This window comes from Diadema antillarum, unplaced genomic scaffold, assembly GCF_040938485.1.
Source record: "Diadema antillarum isolate AM-2024a unplaced genomic scaffold, OU_Dant_1.0 seq00002435_RagTag, whole genome shotgun sequence".
NCBI classification, from domain to species: Eukaryota; Metazoa; Echinodermata; class Echinoidea; order Diadematoida; family Diadematidae; genus Diadema; species Diadema antillarum.
The window spans coordinates 17,550-40,191 of record NW_027273042.1 but is presented as its reverse complement, the minus strand read 5'-3'; the positions used below and the strand labels follow the sequence as shown (position 1 = coordinate 40,191).

The 22,642-nt window shown below is 37.0% G+C and overlaps 1 pseudogene; it reads left to right on the top strand.

The window, feature by feature from the left end:
* The first annotated feature begins 914 nt into the window (after positions 1 to 914).
* Positions 915 to 21,727, top strand: LOC139714792 (glutamate--cysteine ligase catalytic subunit-like; annotated as a pseudogene).
* The last annotated feature ends 915 nt before the right edge of the window (positions 21,728 to 22,642 follow it).

Genomic DNA, 22,642 nt, shown 5'->3' with positions numbered 1-22,642 from the left:
TATATGCAATGCTTGCATTATTAGTTTCAAAACTTATTACATGCATTACCTAATGGAGATTCTCTTGGAAATTTCCAGCCAGAAGGTCAAAGGTCAAAGGTTAAGGGTCAAAGGCCAGGTTTCAATGCCCCCCCCCCCCCCCAAAAAAAAAAAAAAAATCCATTTTGTACCGTCATTACACTCTTTCTTCATACCTTGGAAATTACTCAATGCATAAACTTATAAAAAGGTCTGTCAGAATTCAAGTAAAAATTCTCAATTCCCCAAATATGTGTACCTGCGCTCTTAGAAAATTAAAGCAAACCCAGTTCAAGACATTTCTGACAAACCTGTCATTTCAATATTTTGCCAGTTATGTGAAACTGTCATGGATCACACATTGTGAAGACATTGTACTATACGCCTATTGGAAGAATCATGCATTATGGCGGAGGCATCAGTCGCCATAGCGACATTTCTAGTTTCTTGATGTATATCATATTGTATTGAATTCGAAAAAAAGTATGATGTTATTTGAAATATGATGTAATACGTGTACAGATGAAAGAGAATAATGAATATCCCAGAGAGGGAGAAAAAAGATTGAAAAAAAGTTCCACAATTATTGAATACTCTTTTCATTTCACATAGTTTTACTAACCTTATTCTTTGATACCAAAGAGAGTGTGTATATGCTTTTGTCCAAAAATGAAAAAAAAAATGAATTGAAAGAAAAAAAAGAAATCTGCAGTCGTGAACGCATATTGCTCCCTGTTCCTCGATGTGGGTTTGCTCACGGAATACTTGTGCATTTCTCAACCTTTCGATTGAAGGCCTAAAACAAATACGTTATTACTGACATCACAAAACCCAAATGGTTTGTCTTTCGTTTTGTTAAACTCTAAGGGTACAGCCATAAAAAAGGAGGTAAAGAGATGGGAAACCTTTCGAAAGGGGAGCCACTTTCGTGGGAGCGGACAAGAAATACACTGACTATGTACGGAAACATGGCGTGCAACAATTCATTCACGGGTATAACCGACTAAAGAATCGCCCTCCGGATCCGCTTCTGTGGGGAGACGAGGTACGTATCACATCGATAGTGTATAACCATGGAGCTAAAGCTTCATGGTATTAGATCCATGGTATAAGTGAAACTCCTCTGCGTGGTCGATTGAACAACTTCTAGCAAATGTAAATGGCATATCCAGAAAAATAGAGAGACGGAAGTCTCTATAGCCGCATTCACACAGACAAAATTTGCAGCATATCCCACTAATTTGCCCCGTTGTGAATCATTAGAATCGGACGGAAAAAGTATAAGAGAAAGTTATAAAATCTTAAAGGACCTATACATGTATGCGATGATAATCATAGTAACATGGAAACATGTAAGTTATGTTCAGTTTATTTTATTCTTCTTTTTTTTTGGGGGGGGGGGGAGGTGCATACCAATATCCTTTGTCAATAACCTATGAGTATTTTAGCAATGATAGACAGATATGTTATTAACAGAATCTTGGTCTTGGAGGGTTTTATTGACGTATCTAAGTTATCTGAAGAAAAATAGGAGAACAAACTTATACAGAGTATATATGGCGAAACTTTACGTATAATTCACTTTGGCTATAAAAGTGATGCTGAGGGTACATCGTGAATGAACATAGGTCAACACGTACTTGCATTGAGCCGTTTATCTCAAATCAAGTACATAAATGCTGTTTCATCATCATCAGCATCATCGTCGTCGTCGTCTTTGTCTCACAAGTCTGCCATTCACTTGTACATATATCTTCTCTCAATTTCTCTCCTTGACATGACTTCAAGAAAGTAAATCTTATTGGGATTACTGTCTTGACATAAATTATTCTTGAAACATCACGATTAAGAACAGATGAATCTTCAGGACGAGTTTGCATTCTTTCTTGTTTCTTACACAAACCATTTCGAAACCTTGTTTATTGCAGACTAATAGAGCTGATCGAAAGGCAATCAAATCATCACTTCATGTAATTTGTCATATAGCAAACATATAAAAAGCGAGTGTCAATGTTCGATATGTATATATATATATATATATATATATATATATATATATACACTGCAAAAAGTCCGGTGTTAAATAGTGAACACCGAGCTGGTGTTGAATTTTCGGTGCTCATTTATGGTGTTAAATTAACACGGGTGTCATTTCCAAATTTTAAACTGTTTTTTGAAGAGTTTCTTAGTAACTGCACTTCTTGTTGATTTTTAATTTAAACAAGACGATCAAGAATTTTACATTAAAATACTAGATTTTTGAAAAAAATTTGAAAATAAATTTACACCAAAGTAACACCAGATGGTGTCGTCCCTTATTGAAGCTGGACAGCAAATATCAAATCAACACCATGTGATGTCATTTTTGAATTAACACCAGTACAGTGTCAAAATAACACCAGGTACAGTGTCAAATTAACACCACGAAGTGTCAGGTGAACACTTTTCAACACCATCACAGTGCATTTTTAACACCTGTGGGTGTGGTCCTTTATTGAAGTTTGATCGGTGTTAGATTTAACACCCGTGGTGTTAAATCTAACACCGCTGCTTTTACAGTGTATATATATATATATTTATATATTTATTTATACCATTATGTGTCTGTATGATATACATGTAGATACATACATGCATACACACATATATAATTCATATGATTATAAACATATAACATTACACAACGTACACGTTTTCTTTCTATAATGATTATCTTTACTAAAGACATCTGTTTTCTTAAATTTGTTATTCATCCGCCTATCTGTATTTTCCCACCAGATTGAGCACACCCTTATAAGATTCGACCACGAGGCCGCGAGTGCTCGCGTGCTATTGGAATCTGACAAGCTTCTAGCCGTCCTGCGGCGGCGGAGCGAAAAGTAAAGATTGAGATTTTTTTTGTTCGTTTTTCACTATCTATCTATTTATCACAAAAATATAAGCAAAGCCTTACACAAGCCATCCTCACTTTAATACTGACAGGTTGTCAGTTTTTGTTTTTATTTAGCTATATTATTTAAGCATAAATGCAATTCAATGTATAGATGTTTTTGGCATAAAAGCGTAAAGAATCATCAATTTCTATACGAAACTTTGTCAACCATGATCAAATAAATAATTTGGCAGTTGTAACTGTCTCACCCTAATACTATATCATTACAGTCAATCTGCGCCTAAAGGTTCAGTTTCAAAATGCAAATGTTAATTGGCAGCATGCCCATTACTAAAAAGTTACGGCACTCTATACTATATATCGTAGGAGAAAGAGAAGAAGCATCACATACTCCTTAGGAGGCAGCTTGAAAGGGCGATGGAATTCAGACTGCCAAACAAACATTTGGACAAAAACAAACAAACAAACAAACGATTATCACAACAAAATTAAAACTTCAACCGCTTTTTTTTTTATTTGACTGGCTAGCTGTGACTTGGCTTTGACCAGGGAGGTGGGAAGTACCTCCTTGCTTTGACTGACTGATACCTCCGCCGCCAATCTGGTGACGCTGTGGGATCACTGAAGCAAAGGTGACAGTGTATACCCACAGTTCCTATTCCTATGCAGGATTAGTCTTCCTTTGTTAAAATCCAGATTGCTTCTCTGACCTAATCCCTGCCGAGGGTAAACTTTCGGGTCAATTACGTGGACATCGTAAAGTAAGGATCATCTTCTGATTCAAAACCTATATGCAATCCTGCTGGAATAAAGGACTCTCGTTAAGCACTGTCGCCTACACTTATCTACGCTCTAATGAGCCTAAAGTACCACCAAACAGGCAGCGAAGACGTTGAAAAATAATTCGGCTTGAGAAAGTCCGCAGTATTGCATAATATAGTTGACGAAAGCCTGCTAGTCATGGAAATTATATCAGTTGGTTGAAACTTTAATTTTGTTGCGATACATCTCTTCCCAACCGATGTAATTTTTCTGCTACAAACACGTGTTTTTTTTCCTTATGTGTTTTGTTATACAAACAAATGAAAAAACATGAATACACTCTACCCCTCCCCCCCCCCCATAAACACACTTTCTCTTACTGAACACTGCTCAAGGAGAAATTCCGCACGTACTTTAATGTGTTGTCATTCCATTGGCTTGCATGCCCAGTATCAACCTTGTTGTACTCAGTTTCGTTGACAAGCCCTCTGAAACGGTGTAAAGAACTCATAAACCATGTAAACAATGTATAAAAGGGAATTGTGAAACAGAAATGCAATATCATTATTATCATCTTTTATGGATTCGGTGACAGAAATTATCATGTCAGTCCATTCAATTGAGTATATGAATATAAGAACGACCCAAGTCCATGGAAGACCATTTCGAGTAAACTAAAAAAAACTTCATATCTTTTTTGTTTGTCCAATAATATTCTATTTAACTGTGATGGGAAGGCAACATTGTATATACAAATTAGAACATATATTATTATGACAATCAACATTAACATTAATTGTGGAGAGGCCATTTTGTGTTATGGACTTGGGTCGTTCTTTGATTCATATGGACTTGGGTCGTTCTTTGATTCATATACATGATATTCTGCTATAGAGATGAGAGAAGGACGAGAGAGGGCGCTATAATATGAATGAAAGAATGACCCAAGTCCTTCATTCTTACATTCATATAAGATTTAACTCATTTATTTCAGGCACTTCCGGGGGTAATTAGGATTTATCATTTATACACAAGATGAGTCCATGCATAAGCTACAATTTCCCATGTCAAACTGAATTTGGCCAAAAATTGGACTTGGGTCGTTCTTATATTCATATACTCAATTGTCAGTGTGTACGTTTGATACGCTATGATTACAATGAAATGGCATAGGGCAATCATTCACGTATATATAGAGAATGATAACTTTTATTATGGATAGTGAGTCGGTCTGGGGCCCGGAGTACGCAAACTACGTCGTGGAGAGTACACCTCCAAAGCCATACGGTGGTCATATCGCCCAGCTTAACACAGTGGAGGCAAACATGAAAGCAAGGTATTAGATGGTTATCAATCAATCACACCCATACCATAACTGATAATACACACATGCACACACACACACACACACATGCACACACACACACACACACACACATGTATATATATATATATATATATATATATATATATACAGATATTTATGATATGTATTCATTTATTCATTTTGTTCTTAGTCATATTATATATAGCATATATATATACATATATATATATATATATATATATATATATATATATCTATACCGATATCTATGATATGTATTCATTTATTCATTTTGCTCATAGTCATATTATATATAATATATATTATATATATATATATATACTATACAGTTGTAGTATGTGTATATATGACATAATACTGTATATATATATATATATATATATATATAGAGAGAGAGAGAGAGAGAGAGAGAGAGAGAGAGAGAGAGAGAGTATATAGAGAGAGAGAAAGATAAAAGAATTGGAAAAAGAGAAACGTCATATTTTGATGAACAAAAGCTGTCAATATTTCAAAGATGGGACACAATTCCTATAAAAAGGAGTCTTTTTAATCTTCTCCCTGCTTTTGTCGTTCCTTGTCGCATCTGTCACATACAATGCAGCACACCCAGTGTGCACATACACTAAAGACCTTCGTGTGTTCAGTAATGATGATACTTTTACATCTCTCTTTATTATGTTCCAGGAGACAGCAACTTTTGGATTCTCTTGATGCAGAGAAGGGAGAAACTACGGTTACTATCACCGCGTTTCCAAGGTGACTATGTAATATTAAAGGCATAATTTACCATTTGTGACCGTGCATCACAAAACAAACAAAAAGTCGCACCCCCTGATTTCGCGTGAGGACTCTTATATAGGCTTTATTGTAATGTTATATGGTGGGATGTTTGGTGATACACCTGACCTACACATATGCATCAAAAGTGATATTTTGAACATTTTTATATCGCCATTCCCAAAGGTAAACAGGACCTTTAAACGTCCAACCATTCTGATGTTTTTTTTTACGTCTATGTCTGTGTCTGTATTTGTGTCCGTGTGTGTCTGTTTTCTACTAGCTTGTTGTATACCATGAAGATCAAGAATTCATGTCTGTCGTTGTCATTGCACAAGCATGAATAGCATCATGTTGTCTGTGGTATGCCACCTATATATAAAAACAAACAAGCATAACAATAATAATATATATAATAATATTATATCTATTAGAGGGGGAGGCGGTGGTGGTGTTGGTGCTCTGGTCTAACGGCGTTTTGAATTTGTGCCTTTTGTTCACCCACGCATGTCCTCTGGAGTGTTCGTTAATCCGTGCAAAGAGGGTGATGTATAATGCCTATTCGGCATACACTCCAATCCTGCGAAAATACACCATTATCACACAAAAGTGTTAAGCCTTCATCATATAAAGTAAAAGCCCTGTGATTTGCGTACACATTCCACACCGTGTAGTATGTTTGTTCTGGGGCGTCACTAGCATTTTTTTCAAGGGGGTGCATTTTGACACTAATTAATGTAACCTGTGAGACTTTTTTTATTTGATTTATTGGCTCCTGTGTCATCGTGTGCATATACATAATACACTATACAATTGTGCATACATGCGATTGTATACATACAAGAATCTTCGCGATGAAGGACTATACTGGGGTACATTATGTGACGGTGTGAGATCCTCGGCGAAGGAGCGAAGCGACCGAGCGGGAGAGGGTGTGGGAGGGGGATACCGCCACTGTATGTATACCACCACCACAATCGGTAGCCAAACTGCAGAAGCGCGCACTCACGCCCAGCGACCAAGCACCTTTACTGTCCCAAACAAAACCGACAGGATGACAGCGAAAGTGCAGCAGACCCCTATCACACGACACTTCACTTTTCATACATTCAATTCGATGAACATTCTTCTCACATAATAGCACTCATAGACCACACAGTCATGAGGTACACGAAATCGCCGCAAATGGTTGCAGGACACTAGACAAGTTTCAACATTTATAGGGAAAAAGTCACACAACTCAGATTAGAAAAAATAAAAAACACATAATTGGTAGTGGTTGCATTACACTAGACGAGTTTCAACACAATTCAGACTAGAAAAAGTCACACATTGGTAGCGAACTTTGAGGTCTATCTATGGGTTCGCAACTGTGAGATTTTCATCTCTAAATGTGAGGATGTTAATTACAATGTAAAAACCTTTTTCAGGATACGCGTGAGACATCTTTTCACACATACATTATTGGGGTATCTTACCACGAAGTCCCCTTTGGATACCATGCTTGCTTATTTGACAAGTTCGCTACACTGAAATCTTAATTGGATACGAACCATTGTTTTCAGCCCTGGGTTTTATAAACCGAGAGCAAGTACTATCACTATTTATATATTATAGGCATTAAGAACTTTTACAGATTTCTTCTTTTTTTTTTGGGGGGGGGGGGTAGTATTGAATATCTCAAAATCTTCAAGGATGCAAGAGTTCCATCATTCAGAACAAGATTCAGTATCCTGAAAGGGTAAAAAAAAAACATTACTTTGTTTCACTTGAATGTCTTAAAACTTTCAAGGATGAAATAGCAGGATCATAGAAATTCTGATTCAGCACCCTCAAAGAGTTAAATCATTTTTTTCACCGTTTATGAGGACATTTTATGTGAATTTTAGGGGGTTGTTTTGTTTTCTATTTTGGGGTCATTTTGAATATCTCAAAACCCTCAAGGTTGAAGAGTCACATCATCCAGATTCGGATTCAGCACCCTCGATATACAGTAAATCCACTATTAAAAAAACACCAAGATTTCTACAGACTACCAGTGGGTGACGCCATTTGGACGGACTTTCACCCCCCCCCCCCATGCCTTTATAGCCGTTCTACACTGTGACAAACTGGTCTCAAATTATAGTCACGGGCTGTAGAATGTAAAACCCTCGCCATATAAGCTACGGGACCAAAAAGGCTATTTTAAGTGCTACAACCGTCTTCGTCATATTTGATTGATTATTGGCATCACGTGCGTAGACCGAGTACTACTGTCAGTGATGCTATGTAGCCGTAGCTACAGTAATGTTCTGTAGCCGTAGCTATCGCTCCATCCATTCAGCAGCTTAAAAGGTTTTTCTTTTCTCAAAATATAGGTGACAATAAATTCAGATTTTAGAGGAAATGCAACAGATTCGACGAATTTGTCGAAATATTTTGATTTGATGCACGAAGACCAAATGAACACTTTTGTGATATTGATTCTCAAACATCACGCTTTGATGTGCATTTTAAAGTGCATTAGCCTTCTAAATTAGCATTGTCTATTGTTGTGTTTGTGGGGGGGGGGTCAAAATCACGGTGCATTCTGGTAAAAAGTGTAAAAGTAATCAAAAGATCTGTGCGAGTATCTGTGCTGTGACCTACGAATATGATCCGACAAAATATGCATAATGAGGCCTCTTTGTGTTTTACTTAAATCCAAAGGTTATTCTCTCCATAAATGATCCCGAAAATACGTCAATGTACACTCAGAAAAAAAAAAAGAAATCAAATGCTTTTTCAAGTTTATATTTCTCATAGAATATTTGGCTCAAAGCTAATGTATTATAATATACCATATCAAAGGTAATTTAATTGGCTATCAACCTGGTAGGTCAACAAAAAGGGAAACTTTACGTATGAGTGAACACCTTTGGTTTTTCTCTCCCAGGGCACAAAATTAAAAATTGCAAAACTGAGCAAGTTGTCATTTATGCGTATGTGCTTTCCCCTAGAACAATAAGAACAAACAACAAATTTCACACAAAACGAAACATGAATCAAGTTGCAAAAATAAACCATTGATCTCTATGATATCTTCAAAGCCAAAATGATCAATGAAGGCTAAAAATAATGGAGGAAAATAAAGAATCTTTTGTCAAATCTAAATTCAAATGAAATAAGAGAAGAAGTAATGATTAACAAAAATTGATAGAAATTTGAGGGTTTTTTTTTCAAATTAGGAAATTGCAAATGATGTTTGGTTCTTGAATTTGTCTCATGAATGCATATATCACTAGATTAACAAAAATAGATAAAGAAATTCTGCTCATTCAATCATCTTTATGTTTATTATTCAATATATCATGTGAAGTTTGACTTGACAGAAAATTCTTATTTCCCCCCTTTGGTTTCCCACTTTGCTTTTTAAGAGGTTATAAAGAGATAAAGAGAACGATAACTTATTTTCATATTATTTTAATTATCATTATGTCTCTCATTGTGTTAAACTGGTCTTTTGTTGTCAATGTAACCCTGAAGGCCATTTGCAAATGAAATTTAACATGTCATTTTTGCAAGTTTTAATTTTGTGCCTTGGAGGACAAAAACGAATGTGCTCACTCATGCGTAAGGTTTTCTTTTTAATCAACCTATTAGCTTAATAGCCAATAAAATTACCTTTAATATGGTATATAATACACATTGATTTTCATCAAAATCTTTTACGAAAAATATGACCACAAAAAAGTGTTTACTTTCTTTTTTGCTGAGTATATAAATACACAATTATTATGACGAGCACTTTTTAAATCTACGATCTGTTTGAACGTGCATGTACTTTTTACCCACGCCGATGAAAATCGGCAGGGGGTTATGTAAAGGGTTCCGTATGTTTGTTTGTTTGTTTGTTTGTTTGTTTGTTTGTTTGTTTGTTTGTTTGTTTGTGTACAAGATAACAAGAGAACGGGTAAACGGATTTGCACGAAATGTTCAGGGGATGTCTGGATAATGACAGGAAAGAATCTATTAGATTTTGGTGATAATCGGTTGACCCTTGCAAATTCTGTGCGACCTTTAAGTTTTGACCCCATGGTATAGTGACCACTCCGAAAATTTCCCGTTTCTCACTTTGCGATTTTCCTCGACCATACGAAAACATAAACTCCCAAACGATCGGACTTCGCTGCTCAAATGTACGTAAGAATTCCGAAATTTACATTTAGGCCTATTTGAAGGACTATGTCCTTCTGGATTTATGAAAGTTCGTTCTCCGTCGTCACAAACTGGCCCGTATTTTGATGATTTTTCAAATTAAAATTGATTGTTTTTTTCGTTGGAGGAGCATTTGCTCGGTCGCAGTCACACTGCACGATATGCGCGCTCAATGTCAATGCGTGTGCAAGGCCGCTGAAAATGCATCGCGCTCTACCCTGTTGGTGCAAAATAGCATCGGCGACGTTGCGGCGCTCGTTGGTGACCGAATACTGGTGCAGTAGACATTTGCATTTAACCCTTGCATTGAATAATTCCCGTAGACACTAATCATAGGGGTAATTGCCTAGGGGGTACGTAAATTTTGTTTTTCTTTTGCGCTTTTGTGGATACCATCAAAGATCGTACACTCATACGACCTTTGATATCAACACACTCTCGGCTTGCTATAAGCAAAATATCCCGCAAGAAAACGGCGTATTTCTCGATTTTTTAGCGCTTTTTCGGCGACCCGTCGCGTAGACAATACTCTTAAAACTGGACTTAATTCGCGCGCGCTTGGAAAAGTTCCGAATCTGCACTTTTGACGGTGGAATTTGGGATTTTCGATGGATTTTTGGAGGAGACTAAAGGACTTTCCTGTGGTGAATGAGTGTTACCGTATGTGAAATGATGTGATTTGCGTGTGATGTGACTGTAGAACCAAAGATCGTACACTTCAGTGTACGATCTTTGGTAGAACGCACTGGCTGGTGATAAAGGACACTGGCAATTAAGTGACCGAATTCTGGTAGATGACCGAATGCACAGTATGTTTACCCCGACTTTGTACAAGGCGTGGGTTTGCCGCCTTTGACGGCCCCTCTCTAGTTTTCATATGTATTGCCCATTTCCTGGAATGTATCTCTTCTTCTTTTTCTTTTTCCTTTTTCTTTTTTTGTTTTTCAGACTTGGCTGTCTAGATTCGACGTTTCCGCCATGCCAAATGACGGAGAAATCTATCACCAAATCCATCTTCGTTCCGGACCAAACCATCCACTCATCGCATCCACGATTCAGGTATCTTCATGTGGTGCGCCATTTTTGTTGCATTTTCTCTATTATATGCTGATACTGAGAGGGGAAGATGGGCAACGAAAACGTAGGTAGAAATTTAACATCGGTGTAATATGAAATATGAGGTTTCAATACATTGAGCACAATAAGCATGAGTCTAACTTTGGCCTGTAATGATTGCAGGTGATAGGTGAAATTGGTCTAATAAAAAAAAAAATAAAGAAATGGCAAAACAAAGTCTATGTAACAAATTAATGAACACAAATATCAAGTTTACCCCAATTTTCTATGCTATTATAAAGATGTATAACTTTGCTGATATACACCGGCTTTCACCATTGTTATCATTGTTCTGATAACTATTCGAGTATTCTGCAAAAATGAGTACATTATCCTTGTATATTACACGGATATCAGTTTAGTTCTGAGGGGTTGCTTTCAGTATGGAGCAATTCGTTTTAGAAAGAATTCGCGATTTGGAATTTTTTATTATGTTTATACTGGCAAATCTACATCATTATATTGTGTTTGCTTCAATATTTGATCAACTTGGTGAAAATTGGCTGAATCGCTAAACATTCAATAAAGTTTATGAGGTGCTGAGGATCGAGTCGTAGCATGAATGACATCTTTAAAGATAGCCAGATATATGTTGGATGTTAAATGAGTAAAAAGAACTGCGCTTGCTTAATGAGTAAATCTGATTCTAAATCTTGTTTTGTAAAAGACATCTTTTTTCTTTTTTCTTTTTTTTTCTTTTTTTGCTTTGCTTTACTTAATTCTATTTTGTTTACTTCTATTTTATTTGATTTTATTTCCACAGCTCGAATAAAAACAAAACACGAAGCATGAAAAGCATCATTGACTGATATACCAAAGGATTTTACAATTGTTTATACATTATTATATCAACTTTTTTTACGATATATTTATTTCGAGGCTTAAAAGAAAAACCCATCCACATCCACATTTAATTTAAGCTGATTTGGACGAAACCAATCATTGACAAAACGATGTTCATAATCTAAAGTTTAACAAAGAACGTTTTCGTCATTACAAAAAAAAAGAACATGAATTAATACAAGTAAATAAGATATCTTCCTCTAACAACGTTCCCCTTCTCGGACCCTGCAAATCTCCCCAGGGTCTCTGAAATTATCTACCTCCATGACATACAGTTTTTGCACACCTCTCGGAACTCTTCTACATAATATACGCTCTTTTATATTTCATTTGTTTTATGCAGAACGCTTACCGAGAATATCCGAAAAAGAAGGGGAGAAAAAGTGTGCATCAACGTACCCAGTAAGAGGAAACATGGTGTTCTGTCAAAATCGACGTTTTGCAGATTGATAAAATAGATATGCCAAGTGTCGGTTGACTCCGATGAGTTTCCAGCATAGTTTATTCAGTTTATTTGTTTGGTTTTTTGTTTGTTTGTTTGTTTGTTTTTCGTTTGTTTGTTTGTTTTGTTTGTTGTTGTTTCGTCTGATTAAGTTGGTTTTGGTTTGGTTTCCATTAAAAAAGAGCACATAAATACCGGGTCACTTGTCATGTACGGCCTATTTATACCTTAATGTAATCATCATGTGGTCATAATACGCGAATGCATATTCGTACGAATGTTGTCTGTTAACATTATTATTGTCCCGTTCATTTTTCCCTCTTTTATTAACTGTTAGGATAATTTAGATCTGAATGTGCATGTTGCTTCACTTAGTATGAAGAGAAAAAAAAAATGTTTCGGTTTGTATTTCCGGGTACCTGTGTTGTAGTCATCTGCTAAAGACAGTGACAAAGCGATGATTTGAATAGAATAGAACAAATCAAACCTCTGCTCCTCATTTTCCATAAAATTCTGCACAGTTTATAGGGACGTAAACACGCCGGCCCCTTTCACGGAGAATTCCCTCATTGAGTGCGGTGACGAATCGACCAGAGGGGCCAAGCCGGATCACGTCTACATGGACAGCATGGTGTTCGGTATGGGCTGCGGCTGCCTCCAGGCGACCATTCAGGCAGCCACCCTGCCCGAGGCACGGGTCCTCTACGATCAGCTGACCGCTATCACTCCGATCATGGTATTCCAAATTATAGATAATAACTATTATGGTCATTATCATCCCTATTCGCTGGAGAGAAAAATGAAACTTACACGGCATCAAATCCGCCTTGGTCACTAACGGCAAACGCCCGTTTCGTGTTATTTACCTCATTTGCCTCGTTTGCCCAATTGTTCAGCGATCTCCACTCTCACTTTATAACCATTCGGTTTTTATGTATTATCGAAACTAGACGAAGTTAAAATTTGTACAAATGTTATAAAGAATTCGTCCATATTATATTTTCTTTGTGTGTGTGCATGAATGTGTATACCAAAACATTCATTCTTATGGTACAGAGTATACGAAAGAGTACAATGATCGCCTTTATTCCGTCATGTTTGTGCGGAGTAACAGGATACATACCATCATAATTCAGCCACAAACTAATCAATGTGTCTGACAATATGCGTTTAAAGTGAGTATGATCCTACTTATATGCAATTACGATACGAATCGGTTCACTTAAAAGGCTTATTGTAGACGTCACAGAAATTTAATCACAGGTTTGCTATCCACTGTTGACTCGCTATACTTAATTATTAAATTGTTCTTATAACCTATACAGATGGCATTAGCAAATGCCACTCCATTTTCCAGAGGTTTACTTACGGACGTCGACTGTCGCTGGGATATCATCTCGGCCGCGGTCGACGATCGGACGAAAGCAGAACGAGGTTTAGAAGTAAGTCTATAGGCTCGATTACCCAGCCACTTCAACGGTATAGTACTACCATGTAACACTGTCGCAACACTCATTAGACTTATACCCAACTTAGTTACGTAATCATAAGACGCAAAAGTAATTTTGCTCATCGTACAACGATGATATTGACATGCGTACATACACATTATACTGATGTACCAACTTTTGGTATTAATGTAAATTGGTGATGCTGTTTATTACTCTTTCACTTCGGACATTTTGCCTTATCGTGTGTAAGAGACCAAAAAAAAAAAAAAAAATGGCACCGACCAACTCGCAAAATGCAAGCTATTACTTCCGTAATACACCTCACAACTTCAAAAAAGACATACTGCAAACAGCCGAAAATGAAAAATGTTTTATAAGTATATAGTTGCTATAATATGTGTCGAACTCACGGCATACAACTGTCCTTAATAACAAATTTAATTGTATACAAATATATTAATTTTGTGGGAGTTTTTATTCACTTTGTCCTTATTCTTAATTGTGTCGGGGTATTTTTTGCTTGTTTTTGTGTGTGTGTGTGTGTGTGTTTGTTTTTTGTGGTTGTTTTTTAATCTAGGAAACTGGCCGGGAGATTCCGACTTCCCGTTTCCATGCCGTCGAATACTACATTTCACCTGACGGAGAGCAATACAACGACAACGAAATCGTCGTCGACGAGGACCTTCTACAAGATATGCTGAACGCAGGTATGGTTGGTGTATGTTTGTATTTTTATGTTTAGTATTACTCATATTTATATATATATATTCATAAACTTTATGAAAACATATGAATGTTTCCCAATGAAGTATTACCGATACATTTTACTGTTAATTATAAACAAACAGAAAATGCAAATAAAAACATTCAGGTATAGATAAAGAGCTTTCTAAACATATCCAACGTGGTGTCTAATAGTTGTATTTACCTGTGACAGTGTCGACGACAGGCTGTCATCTTACTCAAACAATGATTTTTTTTTTATAACATCATTATGTTATAATATCTATCATAACATCATTGTATTCAAAATTAGAAGCCATATAAGAAATGTCTTGGAGTTACAGTTGTACTTGAAACTTCAGCTCCAAAACAGAAAGATGTGCTCTTTGGTTATCGGGGCGCAAAGTTTCAGTGTCACGTCAGACTTCAATCGTCAATAGTCTATTTTTGGTTTGTTCTTTTCTTCGTTTTGAATCATCAGGCGTCGACCTTCAGCTCGCCAAGCACGTCGCGCACCTGTTCATCCGGGACCCTCTCGCCGTGTACGAGGAGCTGATCGACCAGGACGACGAAATCGATACAGATCACTTCGAGGTACAGAATATACATGTATCATTGCACTGTAAGCAATAAGGGGAATCGGTTGTCATGATAGCCTTCTTTAATCTCTCATGATCCAGAAACCATATTTTGGACTCATTTTTGGTTCAGCACCGTATCTCTTATTTTTTGAAATCATTTTTAGTTATCTATTTGTTTACTATTACTATTCGCTATCAGTTAGTCATAAGGTAGACTAACATGATATATTTGATTTCAGTCCTTTGGTGTTCGTATATCAATTATCTATTTTGCTTTCGTAATTTCCAAACGGATTTCAATTATTAAATTCATAACTGATTTTAGAACTGACAACGATATTTAGTAGTTTCAAGTTCCTGTTTTCCCTTCACTTGGCAAGATTTTGTAATTTTTTTTTTGTCCTGAGTTTGTGCGGCTTTGATGGATAGTGCCTATAACCAGTTGCCAGTGCAAAGGGGCCAAGACAATAACTTCCTGAGCAAAATACCCCTCCAAGCATATGAGGGGTCAAGTGCATCATTAGCAGCAAATTTCAGGAACATCGATCGTGTTGATAGGGTCGTTCGTATACTGTTCATATTTGGAAACAGCGCCGGGAAATTGTCAAAGTAAGAGTAGGGATGTAACATGTCATCTCCAAACCAATTACTATAATTATATCAGGTATGTTGTTTTTTTTTTTCGTGAGTAATTTGGAAATGTAGAAGTGTCCGTGACAGGATCTGACCTTGTTTTGTACCCTCTAGTGAGTGTAAAGAGATAGTGTGAACATTTTCCAGACTGCATCACAGAGCTTCAAATGAACGGAAGCGAGCACTCAATTTTAGCTCAAAGAATTACAAGAGAAACGACGCTATATTTCGTTGTCTCCTTTAAGCGAAGCATAGAAAGAGTATTCCAGTGGTTATAATCATCAAAATAACCTTATGACACATTTGCAATGAATTCACGCTTCGTCTTAATTTTGACAGTTTATGTCTGTTTTTCTCAATGTTTTTTTTTTTGTCTGTGAATTTAGCATTTATTGTTTACTTTCTGTCTTGGTCTTTGTTTCTTTGTTTTGCCTTCTTTCTTTCCAAAGAACATTCAATCCACAGTATGGCAGACCATGCGATTCAAACCCCCTCCGGCTAATTCGGACATTGGATGGAGAGTAGAGTTTAGACCTATGGACGTGAGTCTGAAACCCAACAACCCGAATCTTTCCTGACTGTCATTGTCCTCAGGAGTGAATATATATGAATGTGGGTCAGCACTATATTGCTCCGACCCCTTCATGTATATATGTATATGGTATAAGTTTATATAATAATGATGGTAATAGTAATAATAATAATAATAATAATAATAATAATGATAATGATAATAATAATAATAATGATAATAATTACATCAATTTTTGTTGTCTCTGGGGCAAAGCTAGTATTTTATGGTTCAGATGGTTTGGTATGTAATTTTCAGTCTATAAAACGATGGCACTATGGTATAAGGTTTAATTGTGTAACTTCTATTTGCTATTCATTTAGAAAGACAGTCCGTCTCCTCCCGACTAACTTTGAGAATAGAGTCAGTAACCTTCAAAACATAAAAATGTGACGCGAGAGAAAAACAAAGATAATCATATACGCCATATTTCTAGGGGGTCACACCCTTGTGTTATGGTCGTACTTTGACAATCATGGTTGACATGTAGCGGGTTTTAGAGAGCGCCCCCCCCCCCACGTCACCCCGAAGAAAATATCTAGGAATGCCAATACAACCGAATATCGCCTTTTGTTTGCAAAGGAGAATAATTAACACAGAAATATTTCGTTGTTTTGTTTCAATGAGATAAGCTTTGGACGGAAATAAAGATCATACCGGACTGCATATTGATTTTATTCCTTGTGCAAACATGGCCAAATTAGATTCGTTTTCGAACTGTTTTTACTTTGTATCTATTTCTAATCTCTATAGGTGCAAATCACTGACTTTGAAAATGCTGCCTACGTCGTGTTCGTTGTTCTACTGACGCGGGTGATTTTAGCCTACAACCTCAATTTCCTCATCCCAATTTCTAAGGTAAGTGATGAGTGCAAGAATCACGATGAATGATTCATTCCTCTCTCTACCATTGTGCCTTCTGATTTGAATGAAGAGAATACCATTTGTAATCGGTCGTCAATTTCATTTCACCTTTCAGTCAAGTAATCATAATTGATATTACATAAGTGTTTCTTCTGAATAACCAGCTTTGTGTTACTGTCTAGTTCAGGTTTTTATGAAGCAGTGCGGAAGTTACAGATCCTTTAAAGAGAGAGTTATGGTGATGTTTATGTATAGCTTTCTGAGCTAAACTTGCCAAAAGAATTATAGATCATTATGGCAATACTCATAAGGAGTTGAAAGCTTACCTTTCTTGCTTGACGAATAGCGAAGAGATTTCGTATGTAATGCTATGTTTTAGCCAATCAGTGGATGTGCCATTCAACACGTCATCACTGAAGTAGCCACCGGAAAGGACCGCTCTCGCGTCTTTACGTAATGCTATGAACAAAGAACTCTTTCTTGTTGGGACACGTACATGTAAACTGTGATTCCTTGGCATATTTTGTTTCTCTTTGTGTGTGTGTGCGTGCGTGCGTGCGTATGTGTGTGTGTGTTTTAGTTTCTTGTCCTTCCAAAACTGAAATAGGGATAAATTGACCAAGAGCAGAAGCTTGTTAATTTGTCACATTCTGTAATATTACAAGCATTAGACGAAATCAAGAGTCGGTATAAAGCCATCAACAACTCCACCTTGTTTTTATAGGGCTATAAGACACACTACGATAACATTATTACAACTGTCCTTTATTTCCCCCTTCCCCCCCCCCTCCCTCTCTCTCTCTCTCTCCCTCACACACACACTCTCTCTCTTTCTCTCTCTGCTGTAGGTTATGGAAAATATAGAAAATGCCCAAAAGAGAGATGCCGTCCACACGCAGCTCTTCCACTTCAGGAAGGATATATGTGAGTTTTACTCCCAACATTATCTCTCATGGCACCCGGGGCTTGCGGCTAAAAGTTCCGGAAATATTGTTACGACTGTTTATACTTCGATACTTCATGACCATTACTGTACCGATGTCAAATCACCTCTACTATAAAACCGTAACTAATATCAAAACCAGCGGGAGATTTATCACGGCTTAACAGATACAGAAAGACATTTACCTGGTGGAAGACGGGAAGATCCATGGGAAGAAGAAAATTATAATGTTAAAAACGCTTTTATCAAAGGCTAGCAGGTCAAACAAACAGACCTTTCATTATTTTGACTTTCCCTGCATTACAAGATCTGACACAAGGCCGGTAGTATATTCTCTTCACCAATTCCCCCCATGCTTACAGTTTATGTTATTCACATGTATTGCATAAAATGCAATATTCTTATTGACAAAAAGTCACACACGTCATGGAAACACACATTGCTATCTGTCTGTCTCCCACACTCTCTCTTTCTCTCCCACACACACACACATACACACACACACACACACACACACACACTTTTTATTATTTCTTGTACATTTGATTTTGCCTTTGCACCTCCCCTTCTCCAACCACTTACCCCAACCCAACCCAACCCACCCCCCCCCCCCCAAAAAAAAAAATGATAAATACATAAATGAATGACAAATCAAAGCAGTCACTGGTAAAGAGCAGGCCAAGTCCAATAACAACAAGAACAACACCAACAACACTGACGAACGGTTCACAGACCACTTCTCCCTAATGGACGTCAACACCATCATCAACGGGGGATGTTCTCAAGGCAATGCGGAGGTAAGAGGGATGGTATAGTTTTATTTAAGATAGATGATTCAAATTTTAACTTTTGGGGAGATAACTATATACTACTGATGAAATATGAAAGAGCATACAATTCTGAGAATAATTTAAAGTTTATTTGATGATGATCGGTTTTAAAATGGCTGAGATATCCAAAAACAAAGTGAAATAGAGTGATCCTGATAAAAGGCGGGTCCCATCTCTTATTAGGACTCCTTTCCTTTTTTCTTTTCTTTTTTTATATCTCGGCCATTTTAGAACCAATTTCCATAAATAAACTTTGAATTCCTCTTTATTGTACGCTCTTTCATATTTCTTGAATGTTTTCTCATTATTCCCCCACCAAAAAAAAAAAAGTTGAAAAAAATGAAACCCCATGTCAATCAAAACTATACCATCCTTTAAAGGTACCTAATAGGCCAGACATCGTCACACGTTGACGAACAAATGTTGGAAGGCATTAAAAATGATTACAATGTATGTGAGAAGACTGTGGCCTAGTGGATTAGGTTTAAGACTTGTTAAACCAGGATCCTGGTTGCGAATCCTTGGAGCAAAGATCCTGCGACAAAATGAGATGTTTTATCCAGCGTAAATCCTCTTAATCGGTAAAGATGGTCGACCTGACAACAATAGGCTAAAAGCTAATGGCAGTTCAATTTAAGGAAACGGTACTTACTTGGCAAGCTGCGATATATGATGATGATGATGATGATGATGATGATGATGATGATGATGATGATTGATTGATTGATGATGATGATGATGATGATGTGATGATGGTGATGACGATTTTTTTATCAGTATCGTTTTCATTACAATTATCACAATCGTCATAATTACTATGCACAAAATCTAGCTTTTGTGAGTGTGTGTGGGTTTTTTTTTTGTCCTCCTTTTGGAAGAAAACAAAAGTCTCAAAAACAAATTGTAAGACCAATGGATTCGCATGGTTGTTATACCTATTTATTGACTATTTCTTCCTCTGAAATATCTGTTAATTTTTGCAGAAATACTGTTACCATATTTTCAACAGACTCCTTTGAAAATCAGCCCTAGTTATGGATGATAGGACAATTGTTCTCATGAGTGGAGAATTGATTAAAAGAAATTACTATTCACTTATCAGAGACCTGATTTTATGAAGGAACTTGTCGGATAAAATGTCCGACAAGTCAATTATATCCGACAAGTTCAGAGAAATCATCCAATCAGACTAAAGAATTTCTCAAAACTTGTCGGATATAATTGACTTGTCAAATATTTTATCCGACAAGTTCCTTTCATGAAATGGTCCCCTGATAGACATGCATGTTGTAATAACACTTTCCTGTTTAATCTTATTCTAGTTTGCTGCCATTTTGGTGCTTAAGTATTCATCTTTCTTTCCCTTTTTCGTTTCTTTTTTTTTCTATCACATATATCTAACACCAACAATATCAACCGAACACAACTATGTATACTACAACCACCGCAACGTTGAAGTTTCCGGGACTCGTGCCGCTAGTACGAAAGTTCGTCGACACGGCCGAGGAGGTTGATGCGGACACGCGTGACACCATCTCCCTGTATCTCGAGCTTATCTCCGACAGGGCTGCGGGTACGTGACCAGTTATAGTTGCGTTGCTATGGCAACAGCCAGAAAAACAACCAATCGTGTACATGCGCCTTCTTTCCGGAGAGCTCACAAGATTGCCGTGGATAAGACAATGTGAATCTTATCCATAATTCAAACGAAACGCCAGAATGATGCCTTCAGCGTTGGAAGGATATCGAGTAAAATCTCAGCATTATCGCATTTCTTCCTATCACCACATTGCGCACAGTTTCATCGCACATGACAATCATGCAACTTACCGGGAAAAAAACGCATAGGAATAGATCAATGTGGCATAAGTCAGATGCTGCAGGAACAAAGTCATTGCAACGTTTTAGCATAGTCGTAAGGCTTTTCTTCAGAAAAAAAAAACATCAACAACTATGAATTGGCTGTCGTGAAATGGAGAAGGCAACAAATTGACAAGAGAATCAAACATCAAATGTTCTTGAAGTGAAGTCAAGGAGAACGTGATAACGATCCTACAGTGTCCTAGAACGATAGTAGTTTAATACTTGCCCGTTGTTTCCTGACTCCTTCGACTAATTACAGAACTGATGCCCCGTTTCTGTGTTTAATGGGCATTACAATTTTCGACCGCGGAAACTGTCCCTCAATCAATGCAGTTCAAACATGTCAAACAGCCGCTTGTTTGTTTGGTTGGTTGTTTACATCTTTGTTTTAAGCTCTTGCTGTTTTCGCTGTGCCTTTTTTTTTTGGGGGGGGGAACAATCAGGCAATTTTCCATGTTATAATTATTATTCAATTGTTATCGGATATCAATTATTACGTTATAAACATATCTTAGTATGATATCATGTCCCAAATTGACCTCAAGATCCCTTTACATAGTTTAGCTAATATTTTCAAGCCATGTTGTCATACACAAGCATATCAATTCTAGGCGTTGTCACAAGCCTCGAATTTTGACTTCCCATCGTGTCTTTGCGGGATCCACTCCAACAAATGACCCATGTTGTCTCTCGCTGCAGGCCGGCTTAAAACTGCAGCCACGTGGATGCGCGATTTCGTCAGGGCTCACCCAGATTACGAGCACGATTCCGTCATCTCAGCGCGTATCAACTACGAGCTCATTCGCCAGTGCGACCTCATCGGCAGAGGGGAGATTGACGCGCCCGAACTCCTCCACCGGACCGGAGTCTCGCGATCGTATCAGGAATAAGAACGTATGGCAATAACAAACTGTGAAATTTTGGCACAATGCCCTGAGGAAGTTTTGACGTCAAAGCGGAAGAACAAAAGTGCAAAGAAAGTGATTTGGTTGAAAATCTGGAATTCGATGTGTGTTCACAGATCAAATTAAAGTTTGAACTTTGAACTACCTGAATTAATTAAAGTTTTGGTATTTCAGGGTTGTTGTTGTTGTTGTTGTTGTTGCGTGGTTTTTTTTTTTCTTAACGAAGCGTGCTACTTTCATCTTTTGAATCGACATGTTATTATGTTTGAATCCGTAGTCTTTAACTAGTCCCATCTTATTGTCGAACCAGGGTTCTTCTGCAAGACAATGATGTTTTTTAATATTTTGGATGTGCGGTCTGTTCTGGTTACAGTTCTGGTTACAAAGTGGGACAAATCGTATCTTATGGGAGAGTACAGATTCTGACATATTTGCTCATGCAAAAATCCATTACCAGCAACTCCATCAGGCTTTCAAGGTTTAAGGGTCACAATAATACGATTCGAATTACAAAAGAGAACTTCCGTAAATTTTTTTCCCAAAATCATTCACTCGAGAAATAAACGAAACAAAACGCAATGTTTTGAGTGATTTTTCTTTTTTTTCACAGACGTTAAAGCCATTGTTTAAAACTGAGAGCAGTGATTAAAATAAAATGTTCGAATCATCACATTTGATGCATAGTTCAGTTGTATCACAAAACGTTTGACCTTACAAAGATTCTGCCACAAAGCGGCAACTGAAAGGAGATATCACTAATAAACCCTCACGGTGACGGTTTTATTCTAGAAACGATTTTTAATAAAACTATTGCTCATGTTTTGTATATTGATTATTCAGCAATACTTAGCATTGCTTTATACCTGTTAACACTTTCATGGTGGATATTTTTATCCCTAT